The sequence below is a fragment of the Procambarus clarkii genome, chromosome 89 (genome assembly GCF_040958095.1).
Source record: "Procambarus clarkii isolate CNS0578487 chromosome 89, FALCON_Pclarkii_2.0, whole genome shotgun sequence".
Classification (NCBI taxonomy): Eukaryota; Metazoa; Arthropoda; class Malacostraca; order Decapoda; family Cambaridae; genus Procambarus; species Procambarus clarkii.
Genome location: NC_091238.1, coordinates 11578463 through 11598766, shown reverse-complemented (window position 1 = coordinate 11598766; position 20304 = coordinate 11578463). Strand labels below are relative to the sequence as shown.

Here is a 20304-nt window from a genome sequence, read left to right as displayed (position 1 = left end):
GGTGGAGCAAGAAGTTACTTAGGGTGGAGCAAGAAGTTACTTAGGGTGGAGCAAGAAGCTACTTAGTGTGGACCAAGAAGTTACTTAGGGTGGAGCAAGAAGTTACTTAGGGTGGAGCAAGAGGTTACTTAGGGTGGAGCAAGAAGTTACTTAGGGTGGAGCAAGAAGTTACTTAGGGTGGAGCAAGAAGTTACTTAGGGTGGAGCAAGAAGTTACTTAGGATGGAGCAAGAAACTACTTAGGGTGGAGCAAGAAGTTACTTAGGATGGAGCAAGAAACTACTTAGGGTGGAACAAGAAGTTACTTAGGGTGGAGCAAGAAGCTACTTAGTGTGGACCAAGAAGTTACTTAGGGTGGAGCAAGAAGCTACTTAGGCTGCAGCAAGAAGCTACTTAGGCTGGAGCAAGAAGCTACTTAGCTACGCTGGCAAATTACAGCTTGACTGTAATCAGCCGAACATTTTACATTGTATTTGCAGCCAAATTGTTTGTCAGACTTCCGCTGGTAATTACCATAATGTAATTGTATTAATTTATCGGCATTAATACTTTCAGGCATAGTTGATTAATATTTGGAGATGAACAATTAGCCTAGTTCCCCGAGTGTGTGTCTGTACTTACCTAATGATTCTCTCCTAAATGTCCCTCATTGATGGTGGATTATGAATAATCCACCATCCACCCCCCCCCCCCCCGTCATGGTCTGATTAATGTCTCCTCCGTCACCCATTGATTAATGTCCTCTTTGTCACGGCTTTGATTAATGCCCCGTCCATCACAGGTCATGATTAATGCCCCGTCCGTCACAGGTCATGATTAATGCCCCGTCCGTCACAGGTCATGATTAATGCCCCGTCCGTCACGGCTCATGATTAATGCCCCGTCCGTCACAGGTCATGATTAATGCCCCGTCCGTCACAGGTCATGATTAATGGCCTGTCCGTCACAGCTCATGATTAATGCCCCGTCCGTCACGGCTCATGATTAATGCCTTCTGCTCAGTTTGTGATTAATGACTCGCCAGATGACTATTGTAAAAAAAAATGTTGTGTAATTAAAAAAAAATTAATCACAAAAATTTGTAAATTGTATTGATATGAAATTTATCTTATCAATATATACCGTCAGGTTGGCCGAGTGGTCTAAGGCGCCAGACTTAAGTTCTGGTACTCGAAAGAGTGCGTGGGTTCGAACCCCACACCTGACACATTGTGTGGGATGACTTTTATCCAAGTGTGGATGACAAGGGTTCAATATAAGCCTGAGAAAACCACCCAAACATGGTATCTTGTGGGCGGTCGCGAGGCTTGACGTCACTGCCACGTGGTCGACCGCGAGACCTGACGTCACTGCCACGTGGCCGACCGCCAGGCCTGACGTAACTGCCACGCGGTCGATTGATGATTGATGAAGGTTAAGCCACCCAAAACGTGGCACGGGCATGAATAGCCCGTAAGTGGAGGCCTTTTTGAGCTATTACCAGTATCCATAGATGATACTGGAGATCTAAGATAGATCTAAGAGATCTAAGATCTAAGAGATCTAAGATCTAAGAGATCTAAGATCTAAGAGATCTAAGATCTAAGAGATCTAAGATCTAAGAGATCTAAGATCTAAGATCTAGATGATACTGGAGATCTAAGATAGATCTAAGATAGATCTAAGAGATCTGGAGATCATAATAGATGATACTGGTGGTGCGACTGCACCCTGCGTGACGGGAGATGTCTCTCGTGTCCACGCGGTCGGCCTAACGTCACTGCTGCTGACGTTGATATGTTGATGGTTCGCGGGGCTTGACGTCACTGCCACGTATATTACTGGTCGCGGGGTTTGACGTCACTACAACCTCGAGGTCTGGTCGCGAGGCCTGGCGTTACTGATCGCGGGATAGGGGTTCGAGGGGGGGTAACTAACCCCATAAAGACAGTAAGCCTAATGAATTCACGTTCATGGTTTTCAAGTAAAACATGAAAATGGCGCACGGGTCAACGGCGACAGTAAGCATAAGAGACAACGGAAAATACATCCCCGATTCTATTATGAAAATAGTTGGGGTGGGGAGGATGATTGCTTAGTGTGGCACTGGGGCCGACCCTGAGTGCCCTTTCACACCCCCATATAATATGATTCACACTCATATGATTCATCTTGGAAAGTTGGAGCGGCTAGCCCCAAGCGTCTGGTCTCTAACCTCAGACAGAAAGACAGGGATATTCTCTGTCATCTCTCTCTCTCCCGGTGTTAAAAAAGATGTGATATTAGAGGTAATTCGAAGAAGCTACCCTGGTCTCTTACCCTTCGTTTCATCAGGATAATTTAGATTTAAATTCAAAATTTAACAGGATACAGTCAGGAATCGACACTGCGGTTTGGGGAGCATGAAGCAGTGTCTGTAGAAAGTGAGCCAACTACGCAGACTACTGCGCTACAGAGTACCATTAAGTACTGTACACTAAGGTAATATTCTGAGAATGTTCAGGTTGTTGTCATGCTCTCATCTCTCGACACTGTCTTTACTCTTCATGTGTGGTGAACATGTGAATATTAATTTGATATAATTAAAATCAATTTAAATAAAAAATCATGTTTAATTATGATTAATATTAACGATGATAATAATGTTTTACTTGCTGAAGTGACGTTGGATTACCAACCTCTTACCAAACCGGTTTCTATTACTGCGCGTATCTAGGATAATTAAATGAATAACGAATTAATAACGGCATGAGTTATCTATCTGGTAGTGGAGGAGTTTTTATGAAATTGCTCACATAGCCTCCTTAGCTCAGGGGCAGAGCACTGGTCTTGTAAACCAGGGGTCGTGAGTTCGATTCTCACAGGGGGCAGGTAGACTCATGAGTTACTTTATTATTCACCCTAATAAACCCATTGAACAGCTGATCCACCGAAGTCGTAAATGCTGGCACAAACTGGGGAATGCTTTTAACATTTGGATGTTGGTCCTCTTGTAGTCATTTTGAGTCCATTTAAGGCTGGATAAACATTACTTAGCCTGGTGCGTTAAACTTGCTTCTTGCTATGTGTTGCTCTCTTAGCACTTGATATTAAGCAAATTCATACAAGACGTGAACTAGAATTCGTAACACATGTCAAAACTTTTTCAAAAGTCGTCTGTCGCAGAGATGAAAAGATCTCTCTATCATGTATTGTGATGTGCTGAATTCAAATATTACAAATATGGTAATTACAGTCTTGTAAAGCCACTAGCACGCGCAGCGTTTCGGGCAGAAACGCTGCGCGTTTAATATAATAATTACTATTGCCGATTAGCTATTGTTTTGTGTGTGAGGTTGGAGTGAGGCTAGCGTAGGATTTCTAGGCTATTTCTACTCTAAAAGTTAATTGATAATGTATAATATATATATTATAAATATAAAAGAATTGTTTTGGGAATCTCTGTCATGACTATCCCACCCACACAGAAAACAGCAGTACTGTACCCAGTACTTTGTGTATCCATCCTACAGACCCATCACAAGAGCAACAATCTTTAATATATAATGTAACTAGCTCACCACAAATGTAAATTGTTTACCATATTGAGGTCCAATTCTTGGTACCATCTAAATCTGTCTATCTGTCTAAGGTTGGAGTTCAGACGCATGGTGCTAGCCTCGCCCAAATGTGCAGGGTGAATGGTCTAGGGTACGGGATGGACATAGGCTTGTCGAGGTCAGTCCTATTGGTATTGTTGAGAGAGAGAGAGGTTCGGGCCCAGTAGCTACCTTCTCCCACCATCCATCAATGTAATCGGTGAGGTGTTGCTGGCAAAAAGTCCCTAGTTTTCTTCACTCGACGCAGTTGAATATGAATTCAGTAATTACATTTTCTAAGACAGAGACAGAGGGAAGAAGAGGGAGGGAATGTTGAGAGGAGGAAGGGGGGGAGGGGGTGCAAAGAACTCGGGGAACTCAGGTAAGTCATAGAGATGTGAGAAAATGTTCATTTTGCGTAAGAATAGTCGGGATATGGAATGAACTAAAGGAGAAGCGAGCTATGTTTATCATTTGCCAAGTATATATATGATAGAGGAATACAGGAAGAGGGTAGGAGTCATTGCTCTAGACAGCCAGTTACTAGAACTGAGTGGGGGGGTCCAAGAGCTAAAGTTCGATCCTGCAAGCACAAATAGGTGAGTACACACAAACAGGTGACTACATCTAGTTTAGTACTGTCATGCAAAAGCTATAAAGAAACGACGCGTTGAGCCAGCACACTAAGCTGCCGGGAGCTAACAACAGCCTCCTTAGCTCAGGGGCAGAGCACTGGTCTTGTAAACCAGGGGTCGTGAGTTCGATTCTCACAGGGGGCAGGTAGACTCTCTGAGTCCATCTGTTTATATGATGTTCTCTTGAAGCCATGGGCTTTATTTATGTGATGCAGTACTCAGACTGCGAAGTTAAGTTTCTGGCACGTAATCCAGGGTATGGTAATACTTTAATGGCTGTATAATATACACATTGTATAATTGCATGCATGCACATACGAATGTCTATAATAATCATGTATAGAATAATTAATGTTAATTATTATTTAAAGGTATATACACATGTCTATAATAATTATGTATAGAATAATTAATGTTAATTATTATTTAAAGGTATATACACATGTCTATAATAATTATGTATAGAATAATTAATGTTTATTATTATTTAAAGGTATATACACATGTCTATAATAATTATGTATAGAATAATTAATGTTAATTATTATTAAAAGGTATATACTTGTGGGTTTTCGTAGTTGATATTTGATATCTGTTAGATTAAGGACCTGCCCGAAACGCTATGCGTGTTAGTGGCTTTGCAAGAATGTATAAACACCAATGCTATGAACTCTCGCAAACCCAATGCACCGTCTTATATAGATATATAAATAAATAAAAGTCAAATAAAATAAAAATGAGAAACAGAGAGGAGGAAACAGCTGTTGTGTTGGTCATTGCGTCTTAAAATCCAGATCACGTTTACGAACTTCAGGCAACTTCAGGCAACAATTCAATTTCTTTATTATGCACCCCCATACCCATCCCGCGGGCGGTGGTGTAAAGGAATACAGAGGCACATAATCGGTTCAGGAACTGAACCCTCTAATTCGTTTAACTAAGCAAATAACAATCTTTTGACGCTAGTTACAAAATAACGTCAGGCAACACCACGTCTAACGGCACACAACAACAACAGATAACACCTAACACGATTATAAAAAAGTGTCCATAACACAACCAACATCATAACAGCATTTGTCGAAATAACTGTAATCACATAACACTATCAATCATTTGTCAGGAGCCCAGCAGTTTCTCGGTCTCAGCCCAGCGAACACAGCCTAAGCTGGCAAATGAGAAAGTCTGAATATATGTGTTTGTTGATTCTTATCTTCAAGGCATGTATATATTTATATATAAAGGTGATAATATATATTGAATAATCAGTATCAGTCATGTTGCTGCGCACTGTTATATGCAGTATAACGAAAGTATATTTCAATGAAGTAGGCTTGTATTTTGTTATTTATATACAAGAAGATACATTGGGTTTATGAGAGAGTACATAGCATTGATGATTTTACATTATGTAAAACACTAACGTATTTTTTCTTTTTAATTTGGTATTTTTTAACAATCCTAATACGCAAAAAAAAATTGCACGTAAGTGCTCAACAAATATCTGGTTATGTGGTAAATGAATATATTGTGTTTATGATATGTTGAAAAATAACTCGTGGACAATTTTTTAGTTTATTGATCATGTATACATGTAAATGTGCGCCATTACATAATTTTAATGTTTATAGGGTAGAACTTTGAGTATTTTTCCATCTTAACAGTTGACTGCTGGTGATGACCGTGGACTGTTGTCTGACTGCTGGAAGTGACATGCCCCATAATGCAAGTCAACAGATGACAGTTTGACAGGTGGAAATGACGTACTCCACGATAGCTGACTGGTGGTATAGACTGTGTGACCTCATCACGACAGTTGACAGGTGGGTCATATATTACGCACCCCATCACCCATCCTGTGGGCGGTAGTGGTGGGTTACAGAGGCACATAATGGGTTCAGGATTCAAGCTATTTATTCGCCTTATGATTGCTGCCTATAGCCGTTCAGACTTATCCTGTCATGATAGTTGATAGGGACTAGGCTTTGCAACGGGCACAGGTAGGATATTCAGTCGAATGTGTATATTGCAATATGGTGCCGTTGTTGGTAGATTGGATAGATAGTTATCCATCCAACAGAATTATCCACATTTATTTGTCTGTGGAGTTTGATGTTTAATGATGAAGTATCGTCAATGAAAACAAAAAACTTGGCCGTCAGTATAAAAAAAAAAAACGGCCGTCAAAAAACGGCCGTAAACTTGGCCGTTTACCTTGGCCGTCAGTATCGGCCAAGGTAAACAAAAAACAAGACTAAATGCGTCATCAAATTAGGACAAAATAGTGTTTAAGAAGATAAACTACTCACACATGTATGTATATTTATTTATTGTTTATTTGAATACCATCGTATAACTGATATAACGGCCCCAGTATACTGTAAGTTAAAAACTAGCGGCTTAGGCTGTGTGGATCATTCAAGGCTATCTTAAATTTGTAGATGAATAGTAATTTAGTTAAATATGAACTTTGACTAGGTTAAATATTTTGTTTGAATTCGGCATTTAACTCTCCGAAGCGGACAGATTATTATTATTATTATTTTTTAATATTGGACAGCTGCGAGGTTGGTGATAGCGGCTATGACAGTAGACCTGACTCCCGGCCCACAGAACAAGCCTCACCCACTGTCATAAAGTACAGGAGCCGTGTGCTACTGTAGCGGCCACGGCAAGGGTGATTGTATGGCGCCCAGACAAGTCTGAAGTAATCACTAACAAAGTGTGTGGACTAGATCTGTATCATCACTCAAGCCGAAGATGCGCCAACGTAGAAAGGTATGAAATTACGATTACAATGCTTTCGTAATTGATGGCGTTGGGTACGACTTCGTGCGCGGCGCCCTTTATTTTTAATAGCCAGTGATGTACTCACCTAGTTGTGCTTGCGGGGGTTGAGCTCTGGCTCTTTGGTCCCACCCACCCTTCTACCTGTAGAAGGGTAGACGGGAGGTTAGGATAGGTTAGTTTAGTTTGTCAAAGCAACACAAGCAAAAAATAGTTTTTCGGTTTGTGCAACTCAATAGTTCAGATTTCTACGTCTTAATTTCGTTGGACGTCGGTATATATACTATGATCCTCATCGTTACTATAAGTACTACCGAAACAGGAGGATGGGCTGGTATATATGCACATATATTACTTATACATGTAGCGGGTGTCCTCCCATTTTGGAGATTTGGAAATGGCCACCATTAAGAGACTATTGGACTAGGAGAGCTCTGTAATCCCCCCTTGTATTATGGGGGGAGGAGGACCTATGCGTTTTGGTCAGGTTCGGGACCAGAATTCATAAAACAACCACTTACGAAACCTATACATCCTTCATTAATGATGACGGCCTTACATTTATGAAACAGTCTTAAGAGTTCCGAAGCACCACGAGCTTGATTATAACAATAATATTAACATTTGGTTGTGAAGTTTCGAAGCTCGTAAACTATATGATAAATATAAACAAAGCCTACATTATTGTGGAAAGATGTACAGGTTTCATAAATGGATGAGTAAATGCTAGATGAATCCTGGTAGCTCAAGTGTGATGAATTGTACTCTCGCACCAGTTACGTTGTTCTTAATTTTGCAAAATTGGTTCGTTAGCGAACGTTATAATTATATTGGGATTGTGGTCGAATTCAGAGATGCGTGTCATCTAATACGTTAAATTGGCATACCGCTGAAAATTGGTTCACAATTATTCGAAATGGCTGAAATTATTGTGCAATAATTTCTGCATGATTACAGGCTATTTAGGATTCGCAACATCTAAGCAAGATTTATGATCGGCATTTATGTTGAGGTGAAGGTTGAATGATCATTCATTTTGTCTCTGGAAAGTGTCGTCGTGTTGTGTTTGTTTAATTTGTCTTTGTTTTATAGTTTGTTTGTTTTATACTCACCCTAGCCTTCTAAAATGAAAGTGTAGATACAGGTGATTTATTTATAATTTAAATTTATTTTATAGTAACTAATGTGGTGGAAAGTGACAGTATGTCGTGATGGACCACCGGAAAGTAAACTTGTATTATTGAATTTGGAAAAACCGGAAACCGTAGATTAGGAACAACAATACTTGGCCTAAGCTAATCTAATCTCTTCTAACAATCCTAGGCCCAATATACGCTATCTTAGGCCTAATATAGTACATATATGTGCTATACTTGGCTTAGGAATATCATGTTTGGTATTTAGCTTTATTTTTCGTGACAAAATTATAGTACAAAAAGTGGTTTTCTGGAGCTCCAATACTACAGGGTACTTTCGACCCAATAGTTACAAAAAAGTACTATCAAATCAGGATGATAGATTGGTCTTGTGAGCATGGCAACGCCCCGTAGTCCTAAGGTTCCCGGTTCGATCCCCGGCGGAGGCGGAAACAAATGGGCAGGGTTTCTTTCACCCTGATGGGCCTGTTCATTTAACAGGAAATAGGTACCTGGGAGTTAGACAGCTGCTACGGACTGCTTCATGGGAACATGTAACAAAAAGGAGGCCTGGTTGAGGACCGGGCCGCGGAGACGCTAAGCCCCGAAATCATATCAAGATAACCTCAAGATAGCGTTTGGCGACAGTTATATCTCCTTAAAACCTCGCATTGAAGAGGCAATATCCAGAACACGTTTGCAACATGTACAACCACGCAACATTGATCCTTGATTGCATACATGCCATTCAAAATCTAAATCTATGTGATAATGTCCCGGTGGTACAGTCGGGTTCGTTCTCTTCTAACGATATTTGATTCCGGGTTCAACTCTCGGGCGGGACATAAATAATTGGGCGCGCTTCCTTTCACCTAATGCGCCTATTCACCTACCAGTAAATAGGTAGTCTGGAGTTAGTCTGTTATGGGGCCACGTTCTGGGAAGGGTCAGTAGTTCAACTTTAGGGGGGAACGTCGATATGAACTTAGTATGTATATACATTGCCTGCTTGAACCCTGAAACATTGAATTATTATTGTGAGTTAGTATACAAATTATAATTACATGTTATGCCAATATAATGACTTTCTTTTAGGTAAATAAAATGCTGTAATTTTGAGCAAATTAACACGATTATATGTACAAACATGAATAAAGATTTAAAATTGAATTTAGCCATGAAAATTCGCCATATAAATTCTCTACTATTTATGACTTTAACCAGAGGACCGCGGACATAAACCGTCGACTTAGTGTGATGATAGTAGATGAGGATAGTAGATAAATTGAAGATGTTGGTCGTGTAGAGATAATTAAGCAACCTATCATGCAAGTCAATACGTATATATTTGTATATCTTGTTCGTAGCCTCAACAATCACACATATCTACTATATTAGATAATATTATAAGAAAACGAAATAAAGCTATTTTCTTGACTTATCCTACAACTCATCCTCCTGTTGAGATCAAACTTTTTGTAACTATGTACACCATAGTACAAATATTGACGTATTAAACAATTAGATAATAGAAGTGTGTACTATTCACTTTATAGTTCGAAAAAATGAAACTAAAAAACTAACTTAAATATTTCCTAGGCCTAGTATAGCACACACATGTATTATATTAGGTTTCAGATAGCGTATATTAGGCCTAGGAAGGGTAGGTTAGGCTAGTTTGATCTGTCTTTGCAACATTAAGTAGAAAATCATTTTCCGGTTTGTCCAAATTCAATAGTACCGATTTCTACTTTCTAAATGTGATGTATGTCAGTATATGTACTATGGTCCTCATCCTTCCTATAAGTACTATCAAAACAGGAGGATGAGCTGTGTCGTGTCATAAATTTTTTTTTTAGTATACGGGTATATAATGTATAATTATAATCACTGCTACGCTATTAATGTAAAGTTTTTCTTGTGTCGGTGAAAAAATATATTTGAAATTTTGTTACCTAAGTTTGCAACTATTGTATAAATTACCAGCTTTGAATTTGTATTGATGTAAGCGCACATTTATGAATTTAGAATATTGAATCACCCACAGTGTATCAGGAATCCTTCCTGAATAAAACACAGAGCATTTTTTTTCATGTCCCTGTGGTGGTTTACCTGCCCCCTGTGAGAATCGAACTCACGACCCCTGGTTTACAAGACCAGTGCTCTGCCCCTGAGCTAAGGAGGCTCCTATAGCTTTGCAAACAATTTGATTCAATACTGATAAAATGAGGGTAAGTTTAGGTTTGACTCTGTCCCTGCCTCTTGGCTTGTAATGCTCGATCATACCTCTCAGTTCCGGGACTAGTCTGGTGGCATGCCTCTGAATCTTTTCTAAGATGTCTTGTGTTTAACTAGGTATGGACTCCAGGCTTGAGCTGCATACTCCTGGATTGGTCTGACGTACGTGGTATACAAGATCCTGAACGATTCCTTACACAAGTTTCTAAAGGCAGTTCTTATGTTGGCCAATCTAGCATATGCTGCTCATGATATCCTTTCGATGTGGGCCTCTGGGGACAGGTTCGGTGTGATATCAACCCCCAAATCTTTCTTTCTATTTGACCCTTGCAGGATTTCACCTCCCAGATGGTACCTTGTGTTCAGCCTCCTGCTCCCTTCGCCTAATTTCATTACCTTACACTTTCCTGAGTTGAACTTTAGCAGCCATTTTCTAGACCATTCTTCCAGTTTGTCCAGGTCGTCCTGTAATCTCTGTCTATCTTCATCTGTCTTGATTCTTCTCATAATTTGTGCATCGTCAGCAAATATTGAAAGAAATGAGTCTATACTGTCCGGAAGATCATTTACATATATTAGAAACAGGATGGGTCCAAGAACAGAGCCCTGTGGGACTCCGCTGGTGACTGATGTCTCCCTCCTCACCGTTACTCGCTGTTTCCTGTTGCTTAGATACTCCCTTAGCCACTGGAGAACATTACCGTTTACTCCTGCCTGTTGCTACAACTTTTGTAACAGCCTTTTATAGGTAAGGAGGCGGATGGGAACTCCGCGCGCGTGTGTGTGTGTGTGTATTTACCTAGTTGTGCTTGCAGGGGTTGAGCTCTGCTCTTTTGGCCCGCCTCTCAACTGGCAATCAACTGTTACTAACTACTAGGTAACTTTTTTTTCCTCTTTTCCCCACACACATTCCCCCCAGGAAGAAGCCCGTAACAGCTGTCTAACTCCCAGGTACCTATTTACTGTTAGGTAACAGGGGCATCAGGGTGAAAGAAACTCTGCCCATCTGTTTTCGCCGGCGCCGGGAATCGAACCCCGGACCATTATACAGGACTACGTATCCAGCGTGCTGTCCACTCAGCCACCAGCGCCCGAACTGTGTGTGTGTGTGAGAGAGAGAGAGAACTCTCCTAATTGTGCTTGCGAGAATTAAGCTTCGGCTCTTTGGTCCCGCCTCTTAACTGTCACTGAACTCATGCACAGGCTCCTGAGCCTATTGAGCTCTATCCTTTGTTTGTGTGTATAGAATCTCTTATCAATTCCTAGCAGTGAGCGAAAAAGTAATTATTAATGACGTAACACCTGCATGTAGGATAGTACAGTAGAGCTGTACGGAGAGATATACATACAAGACAACAGTTCCCATCTGCCTCCTTAGCTCAGTGGTAGAGCACTGGTCTCGTAAACCAGGGGTCGTGAGTTCAAACCTCACAGGGGGCACACAAGTGTTTAGGTTTAGATACATAATGTCAGTGGTTGGAAGCATTCCCGACAGAGGGTAATGCTGCGATGCACTCAGAACAGGTGTTAGATTTAGGTGTTATACGGCAATAAATACGTGATAAGTGATATACTGCGATGCATGCCGTCGCAGGTGTGATATAACCGCGCTCTCCGTGTCTCTCCTCGGAGTTTGTAGGTTGCTAAGGGTATTGATTTTGTTTATAGGTACTTGGCTAAGGACTGGTGGGTGGGTCTCGGGACGTTAGGGCGCGTCTTGAGTCATTGTCTGACATTCTGTGATGGGTTTGACTTGACCCGCATCCATTTTAATATTTGCAGTGAAGTGTATGCTGGTAGATTTTTAAACTATACGAACAGCTATCAAACTGAGGTGTAAGGTTAAATATGCCTTCTGGAGGTTACGGGTATCAACTGCCCCGCGGCTTGGTCTTCGACCAGGCCTCCAGGCCGACCAGGCCAATAGGCGGATGAAGTTGAGAGCTGAAAATTCCCGGTTGATCGTCTGGTCAACCAGGCTGTTGGACGCGGCTGCTCAAAGCTTGACGTGTGAATCAAAGCCTGGTTGATCAGGAGTTCTTTCGAGATGTTGGTCGAGTTCTCTCTTGAACACTGTGAGAGGCCGGCCAGTTTTGTCCCTTATGTGTAGTTGTTTATTATTAAATAATTAAGATTAAGATTGGATTAAGAGGATTAAACAGGATTAAGAGTGTTGAAAAGTCTTGGGCCCTTGATGTTGATAGCTCTCCCTCAGTGTACCTATTACATCTCTGTTTTTCAATGGGACAATTTTGCACATCCTGCCATGCTTACTGGTTTCATGTGATGTAATCTCCGTGTTCAGATTTGGAACCAGTCCCTCTAATATTTTCCACGTGTAGATTATTATGTATCTCGCTTGCGCTGTAGAGAAAACAAATTTAGAACTTAATTGATTTCCCTTAACTGGCAATATATGGCACACGTCCCCCTGACAACTGTAGACTTGAGGCACGGTTAAGAGAGTTTTGAAAAAGTTAGCCGTTTTACAAATTACCAACTCTTGGGACGAAGTCATCAATGCAGCATGTATTGGGACTCGAAGTTAGTACATATGAACATGTCTGAACACCACAAATGTCACCCACTGGTGTTTAGTGAATCGCACTATTAATTACGTGCCAAGTTTCAGGAAACTGCCGGCAGGTGGCATGGCGTGTTGCTCATTTTATTGGCCAATCATCGTAGCTCATTATCTGGTGACGTCAACCCCCAGAGAGCCTGCAATTGTCTTGTCACACCTCGGACGCGACATTAGCCAAAGGCTGGATTAGGGCTTAAGGAACCCGACGCCTAATGAAATTGACGCAAGCTGATATTTGAACAAGTGGAACACGCCACGCTGGCCTCCTGCAAGGTTCTAGGTATCTACCTCGCTATCAGATACAGGTAAGCGCCTCTTGCCTCATACGGCAAGTTAAATTCAGAGGGTCGTCACTTGGTATGTATGGGATGGTAATTCATGAACCTTTTCACCATACACTATCCGCCTCCTTAGCTCAGGGGCAGAGCACTGGTCTTGTAAACCAGGGGTCGTGAGTTCGATTCTCACAGGGGGCATAAAATATGGGGTGCACATGTGTCCCATATGCTGTTTTGTTATCGCTAGATCAGATAGATAAACAGAATAAATCACATTTTCAGATAATTAAAATTTTACATTGAAATATATAATTTTTACTGGAAAAAAAATGGTTCTCAGCGGGACTCTGATGTTATGTTGCATGATATGTGAGAGACAATAACGAGGGGTGATGATATTAAGTTTAATTATGATTGGTTGAGAGCTGAAAATTCGTCAAAGCATCAGTACCTCACAAATACTTTTCCACAGCAGCGTCACCTGGCTCCTAGAGGTGTCCCGCGCTCGTCAATTGTTATAGCCAGTCAAAACAGTTCCTTTTCATACAAATTGCTGCCACCTTCGGGCAAGGAAAGATGTAAAATGAAAGAGGCTTTTGGGGCCGATATTTGCACTGAGACGGCAAGTACAGAAGATAATGTGTTTGTCAGTGAAAAGTGATTGATTAAGATTAAACCACCCAAGAATATGGGCCCAGATACACGAAACAGTTACGCAAGTACTTACGAACTTATCTTTCCTCAATCTTTGACGGCTTTGGTTACATTTATTAAACAGTTTACAAGCATGAAAACTTGCCAATCAACTGTTGTTATTGTTATAAACAGCCTCCTGGTGCTTCGGAGCTCATTAACTGTTTAATAATTGTAAACAAAGCCGCGAAAGATTGAGAAAAGATGTATAGGTTCGTAAGTGGTTGCGTAAGTGCTTTGTGAATCTGGCGCCTGGTACACAGGCGTGGATAGCCTCCAATAAAGGGAAAATCACTACTTACTAACATGATTATATAGCACTTGGAAGGGATGGGATTTTTTCTGTTAGGTTATTTTCTACCACAGATGTGGCTGTCTAATGCTAACCAGCATATATGAATTTTCTTCTGTCCATCATGGACAAAAGGAGTTGTGTGTTATGAGTTATTGAGCACTCGGCCACAGAAGGCGATTGTAGTGTTTTAACAATGCTAACCAGCATACATACATTTACATCTATCCTATAATATATATACACTTACATATATATCCTATAAAATAAAATTTATACATTTACGTCTATCCTATATGATCAGGGGTTCGAGATGTGTTCTCGTACATATAGTTCAGTTGATTATTAAATACACAACCATAGAATGTGATTAATGTGCGATTACAAATGTGAAATGCAGTTCTCATCAGCTTACACATATACACACATACATATATACACTCATAATTACATACATACATACACAAATACATATATATACACACATGCAGTTGAACTACTGATCTTCTCCAGAATTCAACCCGACTACAGAGGCCTAATTCAGCCCTATTTACTGCTAGATGAACAAAGGCATTAGGTGAAAAAAGACTTGCCCAACCATAACTGACCCGCCCGGGAATCGAACCCAGGATCCCCGATTGAGAGAATTGAAAACGTAGACGCGCATGCACGGACGGCAGACACCGGTATAGCACGAACAGACGCATCAAGAATCCGAGCTGTGGAGATGGATAGCCGGAGATGTATTTTGAGGACTAAATGTGTCGTGCAAAGATTATAGGCTTCGTGAGTGTATTACGCTGGTTGTTATCATTTGGAAGGAAGGAGTTAGGATGTTAACTAGGATGTTAACAATAACATCCTAACTAGGAGTTAGGATGTTATTGCTCAAGCTGTTAATGAAGCTCAAGAATACGCGTTTGATTTGCTTGTCTGCTTTTAAATTAATGCTTATGCTATAAAGAGTTGTGTGCCCCCTGTGAGAATCGAACTCACGACCCCTGGTTTACAAGACCAGTGCTCTGCCCCTGAGCTAAGGAGGCAGATGTCAGAGCAGGTGTGGCTCATGGTACATCTGTTGCTGTACACATGTAAAAAAAAATAAAATGACGTGGCGGGCGAGGATAAAAAATTTACCATGATATTATGAATACATTCTGATTGTATTTGAAGCTTTTGAATGGATTTAAAACATACAACTTGGGCCAGTGTTTGAGCAATGTAGAAATGTAATTAATGAATTCTGATAGAATTCTGATAGAATTTACCTACTTAAAATTATCTGTTAGATTAAGGACCTGCTCGAAACGCTGCGCGTACTAGTGGCTTTACAAGATTGTAAATACTGTACTATGCTATGTATTCTCACAAACCCAATGTATCTTCTTGTATATAAATAAATATATAAATAAATTCGTGCCTACCTATCAGTGACTACTGGGAAATGCGGATATATGCCCTGGGTATATGGCCAGATTGTACTCAAACTTGTCTACGAAGACAGTTTTCTTATTGTAAAAATCGTATATATCGTTAGATTACGCTGTGTTACCTTAGGTAAGGTTAGATAATATATATATTTTTTTTTGGGGGGGGTGGAAGGTTAAGATTTAATATTGGTTTCGGTTCCTATAGTCGAGGACAGAAAGATTGTACCTAAAGTTATCGAGATCCAACTTTCCACGATGAATCATGTTGGGTACTGGAGCGTTATCAGCTAGTGTGGGGTCAGATCAAGTGAAATGCTCTTATGATTATCTGGGCATTTATAGAACTCCCACCACTATGTGATGTCCTTGAAGTCCGGTCTGAAATATTGGTTGTTCCCTCATTTGTTGTGCAATAGTAAATGTTATGAGTGGGTGGAGAGGGAGGGAAGAGGGGTGAGGATGAGGGGGGGGGAAGGGCAATGGGGAAGAGGGGAAAGGAGTTGAACGAGGGCGGAAAGAGGGGGTCGGGAGAGAAGAGACCCGGGCGCAGCCGGCAAATCCTTCTGATCCTTATGTGTATCACCACATGCAAGATTCTCAAAGGAATTGATAGAGTAGACTATATACTGTATATATGTCTATATACTGTGTGTACTCACCTAGTTGTGCTTGCGGGGGTTGAGCTCTGGCTCTTTGGTCCCGCCTCTCAACTGTCAATCAACTGGTGTACAGGTTCCTGAGCCTACTCGATCCCAGGCGCCGGCGAGAAACAATGGGCAGAGTTTCTTTCACCCTATGCCCCTGTTACCTAGCAGTAAAATAGGTACCTGGGTGTTAGTCAGCTGTCACGGGCTGCTTCCTGGGGGTGGAGGCCTGGTCGAGGACCGGGCCGCGGGGACACTAAAAAGCCCCGAAATCATCTCAAGATAACCTCAAGATACTGGGCTCTATCATATCTACATTTGAAACTGTGTATGCTGAGTCAGCCTCCACCACACCACATCACTTCCTAGTATAATGTTTGTAAACAATGAATCACGTATTTCGGTTATTAAACACGTGTGCCCCCTGTGAGAATCGAACTCACGACCCCTGGTTTACAAGACCAGTGCTCTGCCCCTGAGCTAAGGAGGCAGTTATGAGTTACGACTGTGTGTGAGTGTGTGTATTCACCTAGTTGTACTTGTGGGGGTTGAGCTCTGCTCTTTCGGCCCGCCTCTCAACTGTCAATCAACTGTTACTATTTTTTTTTAGCCTACTGGGCTTTAGGTACTCTAGGCTCTAGTGTACTCACCTAGTTGTGAGTACACATAGTCACTGGAAGACAGAAGAGTTGGGGGGGGGGGACATGATCACCACATAAAAGATTCTCAAGGGAATTGATAGGGTAGATAAAGACAGACTATTTAACGCAAGGGGCACACGCACTAGGGGACACAGGTGGAAATTGAGTGCCCTAAACACATTAGAAAGAATTTTTTCAGTGTCAGAATAGTTGACAAATGGAATGCATTAGGCAGTGATGTGGTGGATGGAGGCTGAATCCATACATAGTTTAAAGTGTAGATATGATAGAGCCCAGTAGGCTCAGGAACCTGTACATCAGTTGATTGACAGTTAGGAGTCAGGACCAAAGAGCCAAAGCTCAATCCCCGCAAGCACAACTAGGTAAGTACACAGTCATAAGTGTGTGTTCACCTAGTTGTGCTTGCGGAGGTTGAGCTCTGCTCTTTCGGCCCGCCTCGCAACTGTCAGTCAATCAACTGTTACTAACTAATTTATTGTTTACCTTTTTTCACACACACACAGTTGTGTGTGTGTGTGTGTGTCTCCAGTTGAGAGGCGGGACCAAAGAGCCAAAGCTCAACCCCCGCAAGCACAATTAGGTGAGTACACACACACACACACACACACACACACACACACACACACACACACACACACACACACACACACACACACACACACACACACACACACATATGCGGCCCCATACTCCAGGATTGGTCTTACATATGTGGTATACAAGGTTCTGAATGATTCCTTACACAGGTCCCTGAAGGCAGTTCAGGGACCTGAAGGTTCTGATGTTAGCCAGCCTCGCATACGCCGCAGATGTAGAGCTTCATGTATGATGTAGATGTAGGATGTTCTTGATGTGGCTTCAGGGGACAGGATTGGTGTGATATCAAGTCCTAGATCTTTCTCTCCGTCCTCCGTTTCATGAAGGACTTCACCTGCCTCCTGTTTCCACCGTCTAGTTTCATTACCTGACATTTACTCGGGTTGAACTTTAGTAGCCATTTGTTGGACCATTCATTCAGTTTGTCTAGGTCATCTTGTAGCCTCATAGCAGCGAGGTGGTGGTTAGGGTGTTGTGGTGCTGAGAACGGCAATAACATTATGGCTCCAAGAAAACATTGTTGCCTAAATTCATATATTGAATGCTAGTGCTTTCCTGGTAATCCACCAAACATCACGTTTAAGATGTTACAGTATCTGTTAATTATGTAGTAACTATGTACAGTAATTACTAACAGTAATTATGTTATTAATAAGAGTCGGAGATTTTGGCATAGTAAACTATACATTACTTATTTCAGTTATTAAACACGTATGCCCCCTGTGAGAATCGAACTCACGACCCCTGGTTTACAAGACCAGTGCTCTGCCCCTGAGCTAAGGAGGCAGATATTCAGTATTTCATATTCACAATATTTTAAGGCGATTCCCTTCTAGACACGGCTTGTTATATCATGGTGGTGTCGGGCAAGACACACTCAAAAGCACTTCCTTAAATGTACTTGTAGGGTCGAGTGTTATTGTTTGAGTTCCTCCTAAGAAGTTTTCGGTAGTTCAAATCAGTGGCTTCAGACCCTCGTGTTTATTTGTTTTTTTTATATTTAAGCTTGAAATTATTTATTTTACATTTTATTGTCTCTTCTTATAGTCCATTCTATACGCTTGCTACTGTTACATACCAAAGTTCTGGCTAATATTTCTGAGACTCATTTGGGACTCGATTTTTCTTTCTGTGTTCCTTTGAAGTTCAAACCAGCATTTCACTGTGTATGTTCTCCTTATCAGCTTTATAAATTTCCATGAAAATCTTGTATGTCATTATCATATCTCCTCAACTCATTTGTCTTCAAGTGTGGTGAGATTCAATTCCCGTAGCCTTTAAATTCCGAGTGGTTTAATCCTCTTAGTTTTGGGTCTTCATACATTTGTATATCTCAGAAATTAATTTTATGTTTTATATATAGGTGAGGGCCTGGTCGGCAACCAGGTCTGGTCGACAACCGGGCCGCGGGGACACTAAGCCCCGGAAGCACCTCAAGGTAAGGAGGGGTCCATGCCAGGGCGGTTTAACCCAAAATGTACTCACATACATCGCGTAAAATGTACTGAAATCTTTCCTAGGTTCCAGGACCGGAATATCATGTTCCAGATCATGTTCCAGAGCCCTAGAAGTCCGCGAGACACTATCCACTATGTCCGCTGCATCTTTCTACGGGCTCACCATAGCCCGTGCTATATGGACACTTCATTCCGAGTAGCTAAATCTAAAACAACAACAACAACATGCGCTGCACATTAATTGGGTCTTTTTTTATATTCATCTATACTTATAAAAGTATTCTGAAAACACTTCACAAAAGTTCATACAAGGTTCTTCACTACCATGAAAGAAAACAGTGTTATAGATGTTATGTCATAGACAAATTAATAGCAAGCCATAAGTGATGAAATTATCTCAAATCTCAGGGAAGAAAGTTTTCGTTTCTATAAAAAAAAAAGTTGCATTAGTGCATACTTTGGGAACCGTTACATAATATTTACGAGACAATGACAACTAAATTGTGCCAATCGAAGACAAGACAAGAAGTCCTGGATTGTTTGGCGCGCGATATACTCTCGTAAATAATCGGTTTTATCTTTAGTAATCTTTATGACCAGCGATGACAAGCGCTCTTAGCCCAGTCTTGCTCTTGAACACTGATAATTCTAATGATTGTAACTCTTGAACACTGATAATTCTAATGATTCTAATGTAAACTATACATCACGTATTTCAGTCATTAAACATGTATGCCCCCTGTGAGAATCGAACTCACGACCCCTGGTTTACAAGACCAGTGCTCTGCCCCTGAGCTAAGGAGGCAGTTATAGTTAGAGAGGATATTTACACAATCCTATAGTATTTTCCTGCTGGACAATGTATTGGTATAGGAGCCGTTGGCAGCACTCTTCTAAAAGAAAGTTCCCTAAATGACCAATTGGCGAGCTTTATTTATAATAATAGAAGCAGTGTGTATTTATAGCATTGTATAGTATAGCAGTGTATCGGGGGTAATTGAAATATATATATATATATATAATATATATATATATATATATATATATATATATATATATATATATATATATATATATATATATATATATATATATATATATATAATATGTTGTTGAATATGACCGAAAAGGTAAGATTAATGATTCTAACACGAATCTTCTAAATATTTCTTAAGTTTTTCTTTACTGTTGGGGTAATTGAAATATTAACTCTCCAAAGTTCGTTTTCTCATTTTTTATTTATGGTCTGACGCCTAAAAACGTTTCGCAAGGGCTTCTTACATTTTCAAAGACAGGTTTACACATATCATGTATC

At 40.8% G+C, this 20304-nt stretch overlaps 1 long non-coding RNA gene and 10 other non-coding genes across 11 annotated transcripts in view; 6 read left to right on the top strand and 5 right to left on the bottom strand.

Moving 5' to 3' along the window:
- The window catches only part of LOC138359161 (uncharacterized), a 42946-nt gene extending 35657 nt beyond the window's left edge, over positions 1-7289 (top strand). Inside the window, exons 3-4 of the long non-coding RNA XR_011225812.1 lie at positions 5856-6014; positions 6752-7289. This is a non-coding gene — a long non-coding RNA (uncharacterized lncRNA). The remainder of the gene's footprint in view (positions 1-5855; positions 6015-6751) is intronic.
- On the top strand, positions 1123-1206 carry TRNAL-UAA (transfer RNA leucine (anticodon UAA)). Its single transcript has one exon. It is a non-coding gene; the product is annotated as a tRNA-Leu (tRNA).
- Positions 2777-2848, top strand: TRNAT-UGU (transfer RNA threonine (anticodon UGU)). The gene has a single exon. It is a non-coding gene; the product is annotated as a tRNA-Thr (tRNA).
- On the top strand, positions 4264-4335 carry TRNAT-UGU (transfer RNA threonine (anticodon UGU)). Its single transcript has one exon. It is a non-coding gene; the product is annotated as a tRNA-Thr (tRNA).
- Positions 7290-10227: 2938 nt separating the features above from the next.
- TRNAT-UGU (transfer RNA threonine (anticodon UGU)) lies at positions 10228-10299 on the bottom strand. Its single transcript has one exon. It is a non-coding gene; the product is annotated as a tRNA-Thr (tRNA).
- Positions 10300-11720: 1421 nt separating this feature from the next.
- Positions 11721-11792, top strand: TRNAT-CGU (transfer RNA threonine (anticodon CGU)). Its single transcript has one exon. It is a non-coding gene; the product is annotated as a tRNA-Thr (tRNA).
- Positions 11793-13340: 1548 nt separating this feature from the next.
- On the top strand, positions 13341-13412 carry TRNAT-UGU (transfer RNA threonine (anticodon UGU)). Its single transcript has one exon. It is a non-coding gene; the product is annotated as a tRNA-Thr (tRNA).
- A 1758-nt stretch (positions 13413-15170) lies between these two features.
- TRNAT-UGU (transfer RNA threonine (anticodon UGU)) lies at positions 15171-15242 on the bottom strand. Its single transcript has one exon. It is a non-coding gene; the product is annotated as a tRNA-Thr (tRNA).
- Positions 15243-16691: 1449 nt separating this feature from the next.
- Positions 16692-16763, bottom strand: TRNAT-UGU (transfer RNA threonine (anticodon UGU)). Its single transcript has one exon. It is a non-coding gene; the product is annotated as a tRNA-Thr (tRNA).
- Positions 16764-18246: 1483 nt separating this feature from the next.
- TRNAT-UGU (transfer RNA threonine (anticodon UGU)) lies at positions 18247-18318 on the bottom strand. The gene has a single exon. It is a non-coding gene; the product is annotated as a tRNA-Thr (tRNA).
- A 1404-nt stretch (positions 18319-19722) lies between these two features.
- Positions 19723-19794, bottom strand: TRNAT-UGU (transfer RNA threonine (anticodon UGU)). The gene has a single exon. It is a non-coding gene; the product is annotated as a tRNA-Thr (tRNA).
- Between the last annotated feature and the right edge of the window lie 510 nt (positions 19795-20304).